Source organism: Pelobates fuscus, chromosome 3 (genome assembly GCF_036172605.1).
Source record: "Pelobates fuscus isolate aPelFus1 chromosome 3, aPelFus1.pri, whole genome shotgun sequence".
Taxonomy (NCBI): Eukaryota; Metazoa; Chordata; class Amphibia; order Anura; family Pelobatidae; genus Pelobates; species Pelobates fuscus.
The window spans coordinates 185,854,297-185,871,055 of record NC_086319.1 but is presented as its reverse complement, the minus strand read 5'-3'; the positions used below and the strand labels follow the sequence as shown (position 1 = coordinate 185,871,055).

At 44.8% G+C, this 16,759-nt stretch overlaps 1 protein-coding gene across 2 annotated transcripts in view; it reads right to left on the bottom strand.

The window, feature by feature from the left end:
• Positions 1-13,230: 13,230 nt before the first annotated feature.
• The window catches only part of LOC134602679 (potassium voltage-gated channel subfamily A member 1-like), a 134,571-nt gene continuing 131,042 nt past the window's right edge, over positions 13,231-16,759 (bottom strand). For both annotated transcript variants that reach the window (XM_063447808.1, XM_063447809.1), the window contains one exon: positions 13,231-13,297. The gene's annotated coding sequence lies outside the window, so the exon portion shown is untranslated. The remainder of the gene's footprint in view (positions 13,298-16,759) is intronic.

Sequence of the window (16,759 nt, the reverse complement as noted above, 5' to 3'; positions counted from 1 at the left end):
CCTACATACTATTGTGTATTTTATTGCTGTGGAGCTGTGTGGTGCAATCATATACTAGGTGCAATCATATACTTTGCTGAGTTGTATTGCTGTTGAATTTCTCATACACTTATGCACGTTAAAATGCATTTTATTGTTGTAGAGCTATGTAATATAGAAATACACACAGTCCATATTGATGTTAATTTTATTTATTTGGTGCTCTGTAGTACACACAGTACATTGCATTTATGTATATGGAGCTCTGTGATGTAGTTATAAACACTGCCCTTTACTATGAATTTCATTGCTATTGCACTCTGTGATATCCATACATATACCATCATGCACGCTGCTCATTAACTTGTTTTATGGCTGCGAAGCTCTGTGATGCCCTTATAAACAATGCATATTACTGTACATACACACTATGTGAAACATTAATTCTGTACATTATAGCTAGACTGATTGTGTGTTCTATGGTTGTGGAGCTCTTTAGGACACGTATACACACTTACAAATGTGTCTTATTGCTGCGGAGCTTTGTGATATGCTCATTAATATCATCAGGCACAGTAGGCATTAATCAGTTTTATTACAGTGGAGCTCTGTAAGATACTCGTATAAACCTGACAAGTTAATGTGTGTTACAGCTGTTATGTACTAATATACAGAGTTTTTAGGTGAAATGTTATCACACACCCACTATTGTACAGTGTGTATGTACCAAGACATAAACATGTTAGTTTAATAAGTAGTTAACTGGTTTAATTTCTAGTAAAAAAAAAATTCCCTATGTTAAAGAAATAACAGCTCTTGGATCTCGCAATCCTCTCAAAATACTGTTGACATGTTTATTGGTGTGACTGATGCAGCAGAGGTAAGTAAAATCTCAGTAATAACGACTCGACTTTAAAAGATATGTTTGTCTTAGCAGTCCAATTTGGGTAACTACGATCTGATCTATAATATGTCCTGTAACTCTACTCCATGCCTTTGATTCTACAGTACAAGTGCAGGAAGTCTGCTTTTAAATGGCATCCAAGTAGAGAAGCTTACTTATGTAAGGAAGTAAAATTGCATAACCTTTAAAGGAGCTGAATAGCTCAAGTTATGAGTAAAAAAAAACTCTCAAGGGTATCTGTTCCTTTTGCAAATTATAAGACATTTATATAATTGTTCACTGTGATCTGGGGCTGCATTCCTGTGTCAACAGAGTGTACTTCATGACATGTCAACTCTGTGTCAGTGTTCATGTGCCATGATACATAAGCCGCTACACTAATGCTAAGCAACGGCCTTATTATTGCACTGGCATCATTTTGTATAATGTTGTGTCTGTGTTCATTGACACAGTTCATGCATTGTCCTCTGGGTTGTCCTGTACTACTACTTTCTGCCTGACTTGCTCTTATTAAGCTCCCTATCCCATGGCTTGTTTTACCTTGTACTTTTACTGGCTACCCGAAGTTTTCGAACAGATCTGACCATAAGTTTGTGTCAACCTCAATTTGTTTGCATCAAAGCATCCTTCTTGACTCCTTGACCCTGGTTCACGCCTTTTTTTGAGGAACGATGGACTGGGCCGTGTACCATCAAATCTTGGGGGAGAACCTCCTTCCCTCAGCCAGGGCATTGAAAATGGGTCGTGAATGGGTATTCCAGCATGACAATGACCCAAGGCAACAAAGGAGTGGCTCAAGAAGAAGCACATTAAGGTCCTGGAGTGGAGGAAGCTGAAGGTTCGAGTTACCAAATGTCAGCCTCGAAACCTTAATCACTTGGAGAGGATCTGCAAAAGAGGAGTGGGACAAAATCCCTACTGATATGTGTGCAAACCTGGTGGTCAACTACAAGAAACGTCTGACCTCTGTGATTGACAACAAGGGTTTTGCCACCAAGTATTAAGTTGAAGGGGTCAAATACTTATTTCACTCATTGACATGCAAATCAATGTATAACTTTTTTGACATGCGTTTTTTTGAAGTTTTTTTTTTTTGGTTATTCTGTATCTCACTGTTAAAATACACCTACCATTAAAATTATGGACTGATCATTTCTTTGTCAGTGGGCACACGTTCAAAATCAGCAGGGGATCAAATACTTTTTTTATCACTGTAGGTAATCATTTTTAATATTTACACCTATCTAAAAATCACATGGAAGTATTAATTCTTTATTATCACCTTTATTTAAATAGTGACAAAATCATAAAATTAATAGAAATGTGAAAAGAACTGGAGGAGCAAGAAAATGGCACCTGATATATTAAATACATTTCAATACAATAATATACATGGTAAAATCTGCTAATAAAAATATTCACTGGCAACAACTCATTTAAATTAATGACATATTTATACAAAGAATATTTTCATGCAGTGGAATAGTTCAATAAATTAGAAATATATAAATAATTTATGTAAAAAGAAACAGAGCTTGCGTTGTGAATCTTGTAGTTTCAATTTATTGCACATAAGTCCTTAATCACGTTTTTTTCCTTTTTCTTTCTTTTTTTTTTCTTTCTTTTTTTTATATGAGTTGATTAAGACTGTTTCCTAAAAAAACTGTTTCCTAAAATAGAATATAAAGATTTATATAAAAAAAAAAGTATATTTAAAAAACAAAACAAAAAAAACAGAGCAGAACACATTGTTTTACATTTTAGGGTTAAGAAAACACTCCTCTATCGCCATCTAACAGCAGAATAGCAATTTTTTTTACCGCTGGTCAATTTATTGCATAGTTATGTAGAGAATCTTAATGCCTTCTCACAGCATTTTTCATGACAATATTTAGTTCATTCCCATCAATCACCCCTAATTAGCAAACACACACAATCAGTGTTCCCTCAAAGGTAAACAGTCAAGCAAAGCAACTGTTGTTTTTGTCGTTCCGATGCATTTTCCAAAGTTGTTTTAAAGCACCTATTATCTCCTGGAACCTGGAAAATGAAGCAACATTGCTGATTGGACATTTCTGCTGTCTTATTGAGACTTCATGGACATGAAACCTTTTCCTGTGTACCAGCAGAGATTGCCTGTGAGTGTTCTTTCATATTATTCTTACACACCAAGAGCAGTGACTGGTACTTCAACGTGTGTTTGAAATGTCCATGCGTCCATCACTAGACTATCAGGTTAAGGCTTTAGTGATTTGAGTTTATATGAATGTAACAGTATATGAGGTAATATGGCTTTGTTATCGTGGAAATATGGTAGTATGGGGGGATATATATATTGCCGTAAGGGATGGAATATGGTTATGGGAACTGCCATATGATTATACATGGGAGGAGGAAATATGTTTGCCAAAGTAATTTAGTAATGTCAGGTTTTATGCTTTTTAATGATTTCTACAAATCTGTTTTTAAAAATTTATATTGGAAAAAAATATGGGTGGGGGGACAACAGTGACATGGCTCCTGGCAGATGAAGTGCCAGGAGCTGAACAAGGTTCCCGGCAGGAAGATAGCAAGGGATAGCGTCAGATAAGTAAGTCTCTCTTTCATTGCATCCATTGGCCCTTAGATGTCTTCTTCAGTGTTCTTTGCAAAAGATGCAAAGAAACACAAAAAAGGCAAATCTGCTTTAAAACTGTTTCTCTGGCTTTGGAGACAAGGATTTTATAACAGATTTCTACTGCAATAAAGTAATGCATTTAAATACAATTAGAAGGGTTAATACGTTAGCATTCTAAAATGCTACACTGGTTTATAAAAGTGGTGATAATAATGTGTTACCATTTAGTGCACACAACATATGCCTGCAATTTGAATTTTATTCCCTTCATGACCAATAGTAGAACAAACAACCATAGTTGTTCTACCCTAAAAGTACAATGTGTATGTAAACATTCTACAATAAATATTAAAACCACAAAATGAAAAAATGGTTAAGAAATGGCACCCAATAAAGCGTAAAATATATTATGTGAGTCCCTATAGTGTCCAGATTTGCAATGGTATACTTTTATGAAGCAATGTAAATGTGTGAGCTACTTGGGATGGGGGGGGGGTGGGTGGGGGGGTTGGAAGTACATTATGGGACAGAGGAGGGGGGGGGGGAGAGAACACTATGGGACAGGGGATGGGGGAAAAAGGACACTATGGGACAGGGAGGGGAGGGAGAAAGAACACTACAGGGGAGGGGGGAGAAAGAACACTATGGGACAGGGGGAGAAAGAACTCTATGGGACAGGGGAGGGGGAAGAAAGTACACTATGGGACAGGGGAGGGGGGAGAAAGAACACTATGGGACAGGGGAGGGGGAGAAAGAACACTATGGGAGGGGGGAGAAAGGACACTATGGGACAGGGAGGGAGGGAGGGGAGGGAAGGGGAAGGAGAAAGAACACTATGGGACAGGGGAGGGAGGGGAGAAAGAACATTATGGGACAGGGGAGGGGGAGATAGAGAACACTATAGGACAGGGGAGGGGGAGATAGAACACTATGGGACAGGGGAGGGGGGAGAGAAAGAACACTAATGAGCAGGGGAGGGGGGGTAAGAACACTATGGGACAGGGGAGGGAGGGGAGAAAGAACACTATGGGACAGGGGAGGGGGGAGAAAGGACACTATGGGACAGGGAGGGAATGGAGAGAAAACACTATGGGACAGGGGAGGGGGAGAAAGAACACTATGGGACAGGGGGAGAAATAACTCTATAGGACAGGGAAAGGGGAACACTAGTGGGGGAGAGAGAGGAACATTAAGGGGGGCGCTAAGGTACAGGGGAGGGAAGGGAAATTGATCACAGGTGGGGGGCACAAAAAGAGAAGGGAGAGGAACACTAAGAGGGACAGGGGATGGGGCACTATTAAAGGGGATGGGGGCACTAAGAGACAGGTAAGGGGGGAGGAACACTAAGGGACAGGGGAGAGAGGGGAGAGGAACACTAATGGACAAGGAAAGGAGAGGAACACTAAGAGACAGGGAAGGGAGGGCAGAGGGACACTGTAGCGGAGAGCTGATATCCCACAGCTATTCTCCACTGACGATCCCAGGAAGGCTCAGGAACAAGGCAATAGTAGATCCATAGGCAGAGTTTCCAGCAGGCAAAGTAACACAGCGATATCCCCACAGCAATCCCAATAACTGGACGACACACAGTTTCAGGAACAGAACTGCTGGCTGGTACATCCAGCCTGCCTTTTATTACAACTGTACACAGACAAGCCACACCCAGGGGGAGGCATAAAACAACCAATGGTATCTTGGGTACAACCCACACATCCCCTCCCCTTAGTGTGACACATAATCCCATTATTGTACAGTTTCAAACATAACTTTTACACCATATTCATAACTTCTATAATATTCATCACATTCGCATAAAAAATACATATTCACAATCAATCCATTCAGGGGAATAACATATAAAAAAATGGCATGAATCAGACCAGGGGTTTAAAAGTTAGTAAAAGTATCTTTTGTTCCCCCTGGCTGATTGTATTTTAATCTGGCTCAAACAGTAAAAGTAAAACCATCCCCACAATGCATCCTGGCTTCCTCCCTTCTGCCCTGGAGATAATTGGAGAAGGAATCCAATTATCTCCAAAGACAGAGCCAAACTCCATTACCCACATGGCAGACAAAAAGACAGTAAAAGACATAAAATTACATACTGATACATTTAGTACATAAAACACACATTTCTACATATCCCCAGATAGCTTTGATCTGACTGCACATTATTAGATGAATGGCACTCAGATCACACGAATAAGCCTTTCTGCAGGGAAAATAAACAGTTTAACCTGCAGGGCCATAGTCCAAAGGCAAGAGGCGGGCAAGCAGCCCCCTCCAAGGACACGTGGCGAGGTCGGTTTCGCCACACTTCTCCCCTTTGCCCCCAGACTAACAGGGTAGATGAGGGCAATCCATAATACAGGGAGGACAGCCACAATAGGGTTCCGCTACACTGCTCCCCCTTGCCCACAAGCCGGCATACACAGTCTGATCCAACACGGATCGGCTTGGGGATGTCCGGGGCTCACGGATCATTTTTCTAGGTCAGTTTGTCTGGACAACCCGTCAGCATTTCCATTCTGCTTACCCGGTCGGTACTGGATATTAAAGTCAAAGGGCTGCAGCGCCAAACTCCAGCGCAGCAGCCTGGCATTGTCCCCAGCCACCCGGTTCAGCCATACTAACGGGTTGTGATCCGTGAGCAAGGAAAAGGGCTGTCCGTACAGATAGGGCTGCAGTTTCTTTAGGGCCCACACCACAGCCAGGCATTCTTTTTCGATGGCGGCGTAGCTTACTTCTCTAGGTAACAGCTTACGACTGATGTAAGCCACGGGATGTTCTCCGCCATCGGCCCCGACTTGGCTCAGTACTGCTCCCAATCCAAACATAGAAGCGTCTGTGTGAACAAGAATTTGTTTAGTTGGATTGGGAGCTGCCAAGACAGGGGCATTTATCAGTGCATTTTTCAGTTGTTGGAATGCCTGCTCACACTCCGGGGTCCAGTTTACTTGGCGGGGAAGGTTCTTACGGGTCAGGTCTGTGAGGGGTTTGGCCAGGGCGCTATAATTGGGGACAAACTTCCTGTAATACCCCGCGGTCCCTAGAAATGCTAACACCTGGGTCTTAGTCCTAGGGGTGGGCCACTGAGCTACGGCCTCTACTTTGGCAGGTTCGGGCTTCTGTTTACCGCACCCTACTCTATGTCCCAGGTACTGCACCTCAGCCATTCCGATACTACACTTAGCCGGCTTCAGGGTCAAACCAGCTTCCCTTATCCTGTCTAGTACAGCTCCTATATGAGCCAAGTGTTCTTGCCACGTATTGCTAAAAATAGCAATATCGTCCAGGTAGGCACAGGTATAGTCCTGGAATCCATCCAGAAGTCGATCTACCATCCTCTGGAAGGTAGCTGGGGCGTTTTTCATCCCAAATGGCATGACCTTAAACTGATACAAGCCAAATGGGGTGACAAAGGCCGACTTCGGGATGGCGTCTGGGGCCAGGGGGATTTGCCAATATCCTTTACACAAGTCAATAGTGGTGAGGTATTGGCCCCTGGCCATTCTGTCTAGTAACTCGTCTATCCGGGGCATAGGATAGGCGTCTGACACGGTTTTCTCATTTAATCTCCTATAGTCCACGCAGAAGCGAGTCGTACCGTCTCGCTTCGGCACGAGGACTACCGGAGAGGCCCATGGGCTATCTGAGGGCTCTATCACCCCCAGTTGGAGCATCTCATCGATCTCCTTGCGCATGTTTTCTCTCACCGCTTCTGGGATGCGGTAGGGGGTCTGGCGCATGGGTAGTTGCCCTGGGGTCTCGACCCGGTGAGTTGCCAGAGGAGTGTACCCAGGTACATTAGAGAAAGTTTCTTGCTTCTCTCGCAACAGCTGCTGTACCTCGATACGCTCCTGTGGACTCAGCCGGTCTCCCAGTACAACTTCTCCTAAATCTCCAGACAGCTTCCCATCTTCCAGCAGATCTGGAAGGGGAAGGCTGTCACACTCGTCGGAGGTGGGTGCACAAATCGCTGTCACCTCCTCTGAACGTTCCCGGTAGGGCTTTAGCATGTTCACATGGAGCATGCGTCGCCCTCCAGTTCCTGTGCAGGGGCCAATTATGTAAGTGGTGTCACATCTCTGTTCCACGACTCTATAAGGGCCTTGCCATGCGGCCTGCAGCTTATCATGTCGGACAGGTTTTAAAATTAAAACTTTCTGTCCCACCTGGAAGCTACGGTCCCTGGCGCCCCGATCATACCATGTACGCTGACGCGTCTGGGCCGCCTGGAGGTTCTCTCCTACTGTCTTAGTTAGGGCCTCCAGTCGGTCCCGAAGTGCCAACACATAGGGTATGATGGGGGTACCGTCTGCACTCCGGTCTCCCTCCCAATGTTCTCGGATGAGATCTAGGGGTCCTCTTACCCTCCTCCCAAATAATAACTCAAATGGGGAAAATCCCGTTGATTCCTGAGGCACTTCCCTGTAAGCAAAGAGGAGGTGCGGCAGGAATCGCTCCCAGTCCTCATGGGTCTCAGCAAAGGTTCGGAGCATTTGCTTTAAGGTGCCATTGAACCTTTCACAGAGCCCGTTGGTCTGGGGGTGGTATGGGGCACTAATAATGGACTTAACATTGCACTGCCTCCAGAGTTGTTGGGTGATCTCGGCAGTAAACTGAGTACCCTGATCCGAGATGATCTCCCTAGGTAACCCTACCCGGGAGAAGATCTGCATCAGGGCCTCGGCCACTGTCTCAGCGTGGATATTTGTCAGGGCCACTGCCTCGGGGTATCGGGTAGCGTAGTCTACCACCGTGAGGATGTACCTCTTGCCGGAAGGGCTAGGTTTCTGGAGGGGGCCTATGATATCCACCGCTATTCGGTGGAAGGGTTCCTCAATTATCGGTAGCGGATGCAGTTTTGCTTTCCGCCGGTCTCCCCTCTTCCCCACCCTCTGGCACGTGTCACAGGTATTACAATACTTCCGTACTTCCTGGCTAACTCCCGGCCAAAAGAAATTTTGCGTCAGTCGGTATCTGGTCCGACTAACCCCTAAATGCCCGGATAGCGGAATGTCGTGTGCTATCCGCAGCAATTCGGCTCGGTACCTCTGTGGTACCACTAATTGCCTTAACACAATCGGGTCTGACCCCTCTACTTTCTTGTCGGACTCCCGGTATAACAGCTGTCCCTCCCATACAAATCTTTCCCCCTCTGCCCCAGGGTGATCAGAGGTGACTTTATCTCTATATACTTGCAAGGTAGGGTCAATTATCACCTCTGCTGCAAATTCGTTAGGGGGGGACCAGGGGACCCAGTCTAGGGAAGGGGAAGGTTCTCTTACCTGGACCTCCGGCAGTGTGTTGTAGTCCTGGGTGCGGGCCTGTTGTCGGGTGACCACTGGGTGTGCTTCCTCAGTGATGGTGGGTTGTGGCTCAAAAGCAGATGTGAGCTTTCCCAAATCATTTCCCAGTACCACCTCTGCGGGTAACTGGGGCATCAACCCCACCTCCACCCTCCCTACCCCCGCTCCCCAATGCAAATGGACGTTGGCAGTGTCCAGCCGGTAGACGGCTCCCCCAGCAACTCTGACGGCTATAGTCCGGTTAGTCTTGGCCTTGTCAGCGACCAAGTGGCTTTTGACCAGGGTTATAGTGGCACCAGAGTCTCGGAGCCCCTGTACTGCTTTTCCCTCCAGGTATACCGTCTGTCTGTGGTGCTGGCGGTTATCGGCATGGGCTTGTAGTGGGTTAGCTTCGTGTAGTACCTCCCACTGTTCTATGGTGGTGACAGGAACCGCGGAGCCATAAGCAACTGGTGGCTCCTCCTGGTAGTGATGGGCAGTGGCTCTCGGGGGTGGTGGGGGCCCTGGTCGGATCCATGAGGATCGATCTCGGAGTTGTGGGCACTCTCTTTTGTAATGCCCCCACTTCTGGCAGTGATGACAGGGCCCAGAGCTAGGTTGGCGGAAACGTGGTTGCACAGCCGGTGGTGGTGGTGGTAGCTGTCGGGGTGGTACAGGGGGGTAGTTTGTTCCCCCAAAGGTTTTCATTGTGACTTTTGGGGCTACCGGTTTCTGTGACCTGCGTGCATCTAGGTACTCATCCGCCTTCCTAGCCGCCTCTGTGAGGGATACAGGGTTGCGGTCTCTTACCCACTCCTGTACATCCGTTGTTACCCCATCATAGAATTGTTCCATGAGCAACATTTGTATCACATCTTCCATGGATCGTGCCTTGCTGGCTTGCACCCAGCCAAGGGCCGCCCGCTGCAACCTACAAGCCCACTCGGCATGTGAGTCTTTATCTGCCTTTTTCAACTCTCGAAACCGCCTTCGGTATGCCTCTGGTGTTATGGCATACCGGGCCAATATAATCTCTTTTACTCGGCTGTAGTTCCGGATCTCCTCATCTGGTACAGTTCTATAAGCTTCTGCTGCCCTCCCAGACAACCGCCCAGCCAAAATAGGTACCCAATCCTCAGTATTGATTTTATGCAAGGCACACAGTCTTTCAAAATCTTGGAGGAAAGCATCTATGTCTTCCTCCGCCTCCACATAGTTTTTAAACGCTTGGTAAGGAATTTTTATCTTACCCTCTGTATTGTTGGTATTTGCTGTGTCCCGTACTGTGGATGGTTGTGGCCTTTGGCGCCACATAAATTCTTGCACCTCGGTCATAGTCCTGGAAATAATGTCAAGCGTTTCTTTTCCTCCATAAAAGGCCAGTCTACATTTCACTTGTCTTTGAAATTCTTCTTGTTCTGACCCATCCGATGTGTTTTGCTGTTCAGGGATTGCCCTGTCCTCGGTTTGGTATTCTGCCATGACTTCTGCAATGAGAGTTGCTTTCTTTTTGTTGCTTGCTGCAATCCCTCTTGCTTCCAGTAAGTCCTTTAGCGTGGATCTTTTAAGCTTAGCATAGTCACTCTCCATCCGTATTCCATTAATCCTTGTTCCCTTGTGAGTCTGGATCCCAGCGCTGCCAACCAATGTAGCGGAGAGCTGATATCCCACAGCTATTCTCCACTGACGATCCCAGGAAGGCTCAGGAACAAGGCAATAGTAGATCCATAGGCAGAGTTTCCAGCAGGCAAAGTAACACAGCGATATCCCCACAGCAATCCCAATAACTGGACGACACACAGTTTCAGGAACAGAACTGCTGGCTGGTACATCCAGCCTGCCTTTTATTACAACTGTACACAGACAAGCCACACCCAGGGGGAGGCATAAAACAACCAATGGTATCTTGGGTACAACCCACACATCCCCTCCCCTTAGTGTGACACATAATCCCATTATTGTACAGTTTCAAACATAACTTTTACACCATATTCATAACTTCTATAATATTCATCACATTCGCATAAAAAATACATATTCACAATCAATCCATTCAGGGGAATAACATATAAAAAAATGGCATGAATCAGACCAGGGGTTTAAAAGTTAGTAAAAGTATCTTTTGTTCCCCCTGGCTGATTGTATTTTAATCTGGCTCAAACAGTAAAAGTAAAACCATCCCCACAATGCATCCTGGCTTCCTCCCTTCTGCCCTGGAGATAATTGGAGAAGGAATCCAATTATCTCCAAAGACAGAGCCAAACTCCATTACCCACATGGCAGACAAAAAGACAGTAAAAGACATAAAATTACATACTGATACATTTAGTACATAAAACACACATTTCTACATATCCCCAGATAGCTTTGATCTGACTGCACATTATTAGATGAATGGCACTCAGATCACACGAATAAGCCTTTCTGCAGGGAAAATAAACAGTTTAACCTGCAGGGCCATAGTCCAAAGGCAAGAGGCGGGCAAGCAGCCCCCTCCAAGGACACGTGGCGAGGTCGGTTTCGCCACACTTCTCCCCTTTGCCCCCAGACTAACAGGGTAGATGAGGGCAATCCATAATACAGGGAGGACAGCCACAATAGGGTTCCGCTACAGACACTAAGGGACAGGGGAGGGAGGGGAGAGGAACACTAAGGGACAGGGAAGAGGACAACTAATGGGCAGGAAAAGGAGGATAAAGGACCATTAAGGGATGGGGGGGAGGAGAGGACCACTAATGGACATCGAGGGGAGGAGAAAGTAACACTAAGGGACATGGAGGGGAGAGTGGCACACGGGGGTCTGAGTGGGGAGAAAGACAAACAGAGGAACATGAGGGGGAGAAAGACACACAGATGGACCTGGGGATGAGAAAGATGTACAGAGTGGCTGGGGATGAAAGCAACACACAGAAGAGCCTGGTGGTGGAAATACAAAGGGGCTGAGGGTGAAAGAGACACAGAGGGACTAGAGAAGATGAAAAAGAGACACAGAAGGGCAGGGGGGCGATATATGGGCTAGTGGTGAAAGATAAACAGAAAAATAAGCTCGAGAGAGTAAAAGACACAAAGTGGTTGAGAGAGAAGGAAACACAAAAAGCAGCGGTGGAGAGTAAGACACAAAGGGGGTTGTAAGATATACACAAGGGATGTGTAAGACACACTATGGGGAAAATAGGGGATAAGATACACTAAAGGGGGTAAGGCATTTAAAAAGGGGATAAGAAACAAAAGGCGGGTTAAGAGACACACAGGTAAAGATGCTTTTGTGGGGGGGGGGCACCAAAATCATCTTCACCTGTGCACCCAAAAATCCCTGCACCGGCCCTGTTGATTATATTGTTACAATGTCACCTGTCAAGGGCTAGGACAGTGGTTCCCAAACATTTTAGGTTCAAGGAGCCCTTAATGTTTCAATATTTTCCCAAGGCGCCCCAAGTCAAATGAATCCCTGTCAGGGGCGGATCCAGAACCTAATCTCGGGAGGGGCACTTGTAGATTATTCAACACCTTAAGGGTGGCGGGCGTGCTATGCCGTCCTTGGGGACCCGTCTCTAAACGCCGGAGGGCGGCATAGCACGTCCCCGCCATCCTATTTACTTACCCGGTCGCCGATGATCCCAGGCCGGCGATCACAGTGGGGGGACTCACCTGGCATCCCAGGGAATCCCCCTGCTTCCTTTCTGGCCCTCCTGGGCCATGTGATCGCTAGGTCCTTGCATGGACGGCATAGCATGTCACTGCCAGCAGGTGGTAACCACAGCAATGCTCCAAGCTCACAAGAGGAGAACCCACTGAGCTGCAAGTTAGAGCTCCCCCGGTGTCCTCCCCTGCCGGCTGCAGTATTACAGTGCCAGCAGGCCGGTGAGGGAGATCTCTGATCTTAATTTAGATTAAGCTGTGTTGGTGCCTGAAGTGTCTTTAATGATCTATACATTATTGTTACAGAATTGCTAGAAACTTTCTTGGTTCTAACAGATAGGATAAAAACCTATTTATAAAATTATGAAAAAAGATACTTACATGGGTAGGTTATAGGGTTATAAATTTCTGTGTGCAGAGGGACAGGGGCTAGGGGCCTACCTGCACCATAACCTATGCAGTGAACATAACTGTGTTATAATACATGAAGTGTCCCTTTTATTATTGTTACTGGCATTTATAAATTACCATTTCCCTGCAGTGCTGTATAACTGAGGAAAAAGACTTTATACACAGTCCAATGGAAAAGGGAAGAAGGGTACTGGATGTGAGCTGAGAGCCAGTCAATAAAGCTCTTTTCTAGAAAGTACAGAGATAGCCCATCAGTTTACAGTCTAAAAAAAGTGGAGGATTTTTGTTTTCTAAATTTGGATTTATTCATGTGTCCTCATTTCATATATGTCCACTTCCCTTTTTAATGGAAGCTTGTCTATTACATTATCATATTTCTATAAAACTTACCTAGATATGTCATTCATTCTTCACCGTGCATGTCCCATTGGTGAAATATCCTCATTTAATTTGCATCTGAAAATAGAACACACTAATTAGATTGTGCGTTTGATTCACCAATGTATATTTGCATTCATTTATCCAATGTAGGCCATCCTTATTTAAAATGTGCACTCAGAATGTCACTTAATTTAGAGCTCTTTGCCTGTGTCTTTATTGTATAAATATGCAGTAATATATTACTAAATAATAAGCAATCGACAATTTATAACAGCCAAAATGACGGAAAAAAATCCTCACGAAATTCAGCAGATTTTTTTCAACCTTTTTTTGTCATTGTACATGCTGGTTATCAAAACTCCAACTCAAAGTATAAATTAACACTGATTACTCAAAGCAACAAACACAAAATAATACACACATAAAATACCTTCTAAGTATATACTTTCAGATGCTTAGTTCTGGTAGTTTATCTTTAACCCCTTAAGGACACATGACGTATGACACGTCATGATTCCCTTTTATTCCAGAAGTTTGGTCCTTAAGGGGTTAAACTGTTTTACAGAACTGTGTTCCATAAGAATTGTTTTGTTGTTTACAATAATGCTTGCAGCAATCTCTTTTGAATAAATGGCTTGTTACAAAAAAAACAAGATTGCTATTTTGTAGTGCTGTGAATAATATCTGCACTTGTGATTATCTAAGACGTTATAAAGAAAATACATGGAAAGTGTTTCTTTGTGATGACTGGTCTACTTCCAGTGCCAAATGTGTTGTCAAGTCTCTTGGCACCTGAGAAATTTAAATGTGCCCAGCAGAAATGGACATGAGTGACTGTATGTGTAGCCACATCTCACACCCACGCGGCAATCCACTGGCTAATTGCAAGGTGTTTGCATTCTTACCTGGCATCTCTATTGCTGGAGGCATATATACTATACTTCAGGTATTTCAAGTGGACAGACATCAACACATTTTAAGATTACAGAGTCCTCTTAATGTTACAGTTCCAGCCCTAATAACAACTGAGTTAACGAACATGATGGCAAGCTCCGTTATGGAGAATGACCTCAATGATATGACCACCATAGGCGTGCGCATGGGGTGTGCCGGGTGTGCCTGGGCACACCCTAATCCCTGCGGCTTGCGCTATGTGCCTCCATGGGCCGGTGAGGGAGATCAAAGATCTCCCTCACTGGCCCACAGGCAGGAGGGAGGCAGGAGAGGACCCGGGGAGCTCTAGCCAGCAGCTCCACCGGGTTCCTCCCGCGAGGTCGGAGCGTTGCCGTGGCAACGCTCAGATCTCGTGAGAGTAAACTCTAGCCCCGTGCCCAGGGATGGCAGCAGCACGGTCCCCCCTCCATACATAAGGTAAGAAGGGAGGGGGGTATTAACTAAACGGTCCCCACACAATACACACAAAGCACCCTTACACAGCTCACACATACAGCACCCTTACACATACACACAGCACACACACACTAACAGCACCCTCACACTAACAGCACCCTCACACATTCCTACAGCACACACTAACAGCAACCCCCCCCCACACACACACACACAGTGCCCACACACACACACCACCCTCACAAACACACACAGCACCCTCACACACACAGTACCCTTACTCATACACACACACACACACCAACTTCACCCACACACGTGCACACTAACCGCACCCTCACACACACAGCGCCTTCACACACACAGCACCTTCACACACACAGTGCCCACACACACACACAGCACCTACTCACAGCACACACACACACACAGCAGTGTATGTGTGTGTGTGTGTATGTATATATATATATATATTATATATATATATATATATATATATACGCGGCATGTGTGTTTGTGTTTTAGGGTGCACACCCTTATGCAATGATTACCACTAATAAAGAGGAAACCAACATGAATAAGGAAAAAAATAAAGAAAAAACAATAATAAGTGCAAGATGAGATAAGTGTTTAACCCCTTAAGGACACAGCTTCAAAAGCGTGTCTTACCCTTAAGGACACAATCCACACAAAAGTATATATAATTTATATAAAGTAGACATCACAGACTATTTACCTATAATTTTGACACATTTTATGTAGCCATTTCATCACCAATCTCTACTAAATACAAGATTTTTGTAAGTGTATTTTGTAAAGCTGGTGTGTGATCTGTATTTTGATCACTGTAGTCAGTGATCTGATGGCAGGGAAGGTGTTAATGTTTATTTAAAATGGGTAAAGGGGGGGTGGGATTTTAAACTAACTTTCTTTTTTGACAGGGAGAATCAGATCACTGCTGATCAGTCTCCCTGCACTTCACACTGACCGCGGAAGAGCAGGGAGGCAGGTCAGGAGTCCCTGCAGCACTTGTGCCTGCTCTGACAGCCTGTCAGAGCGATCACAGCTGCAGGGACAGCGCAATCGGGTGCTCCCGGTCTGCCTCGAATACTGAAGCAACCCGGAGGAGCATTAACCAAGCAATTGCCGCAATCACAGCGATCTGGGGTTAACTTTGGTAAATGACAGAAATTTTCCATCATGCGTCCTTAACAGTAGGACAAGCATGATCGAAAATGTTCATCTAATGCCGGGAAGGGGTTAAGTACTTAAAATATTAGGCAACTAAAAGTCTCAAAATTTTATAGCAAGCATTTTTAATACTTAGTATAATAGAGCACTCTTTTGCTGTTATAACCTGCTGCAAATGAGACGCATAGCCAGACACCAGCTTCTGGCACCGTTCCTGAGGAATGTTAGCCCATTGCTCATGAACAATGGCCTCCAGTTCAGTAATATTATTGGGTTTGCATGGGTTTCTCAAATCCCACCAGAGATGTAGTATGGGGTTTAAGTCACGTGACTGAGATGGTCATTGGAGAATTTTCTATGACTTTCTCTGCAAGCAAGCCTTGGTGGAATTTGAGGTATGCTTGGGATCATTGTCTTGTTAGAAGGTCCAATGACGCCCAAGCTTAATTTTCCTCACAGATGTCATTATGTTTTCTCCTAGGATTTCCTGATACTTCAATTAATACAACTTGCCTTCCACAAGCTGCAGGTTTCCAGTGCCAGAGAATGCAAAACAGCCCCAGAGCATCACAACGCCACCACCTTAAACAATAAACTTGCCTTTCAATTGGGGTTGAATAATTTGTTTCTCTAAATATCTATAATTGTAAAGCACTGCAAACAGCATATGTTAGCACTAAATAAATGCTGATGATAATAATATAACAGTGTTTGGCAACCTTCTGCACTCCAGTTGTTGTGGACTACATCTCACATAATGTTCATACAGCCAGCCATAATGCTGACAAAGCATCATGGGATATGTAGTCCACAATATATGGAGTGTTGAAGGGATCCCATACTTATACTATAGTTTTGCTACAAATAAAAAACGAAGCATTGCTGTCAATGGACTACAGTTTCCATAATTCTTGACCAGTCAGGAAGGAAATGCTCTAAAATTGATTTAGTACAGAAGTTGAATAGCATAGTCAATATACACCAGCATACCTTAAA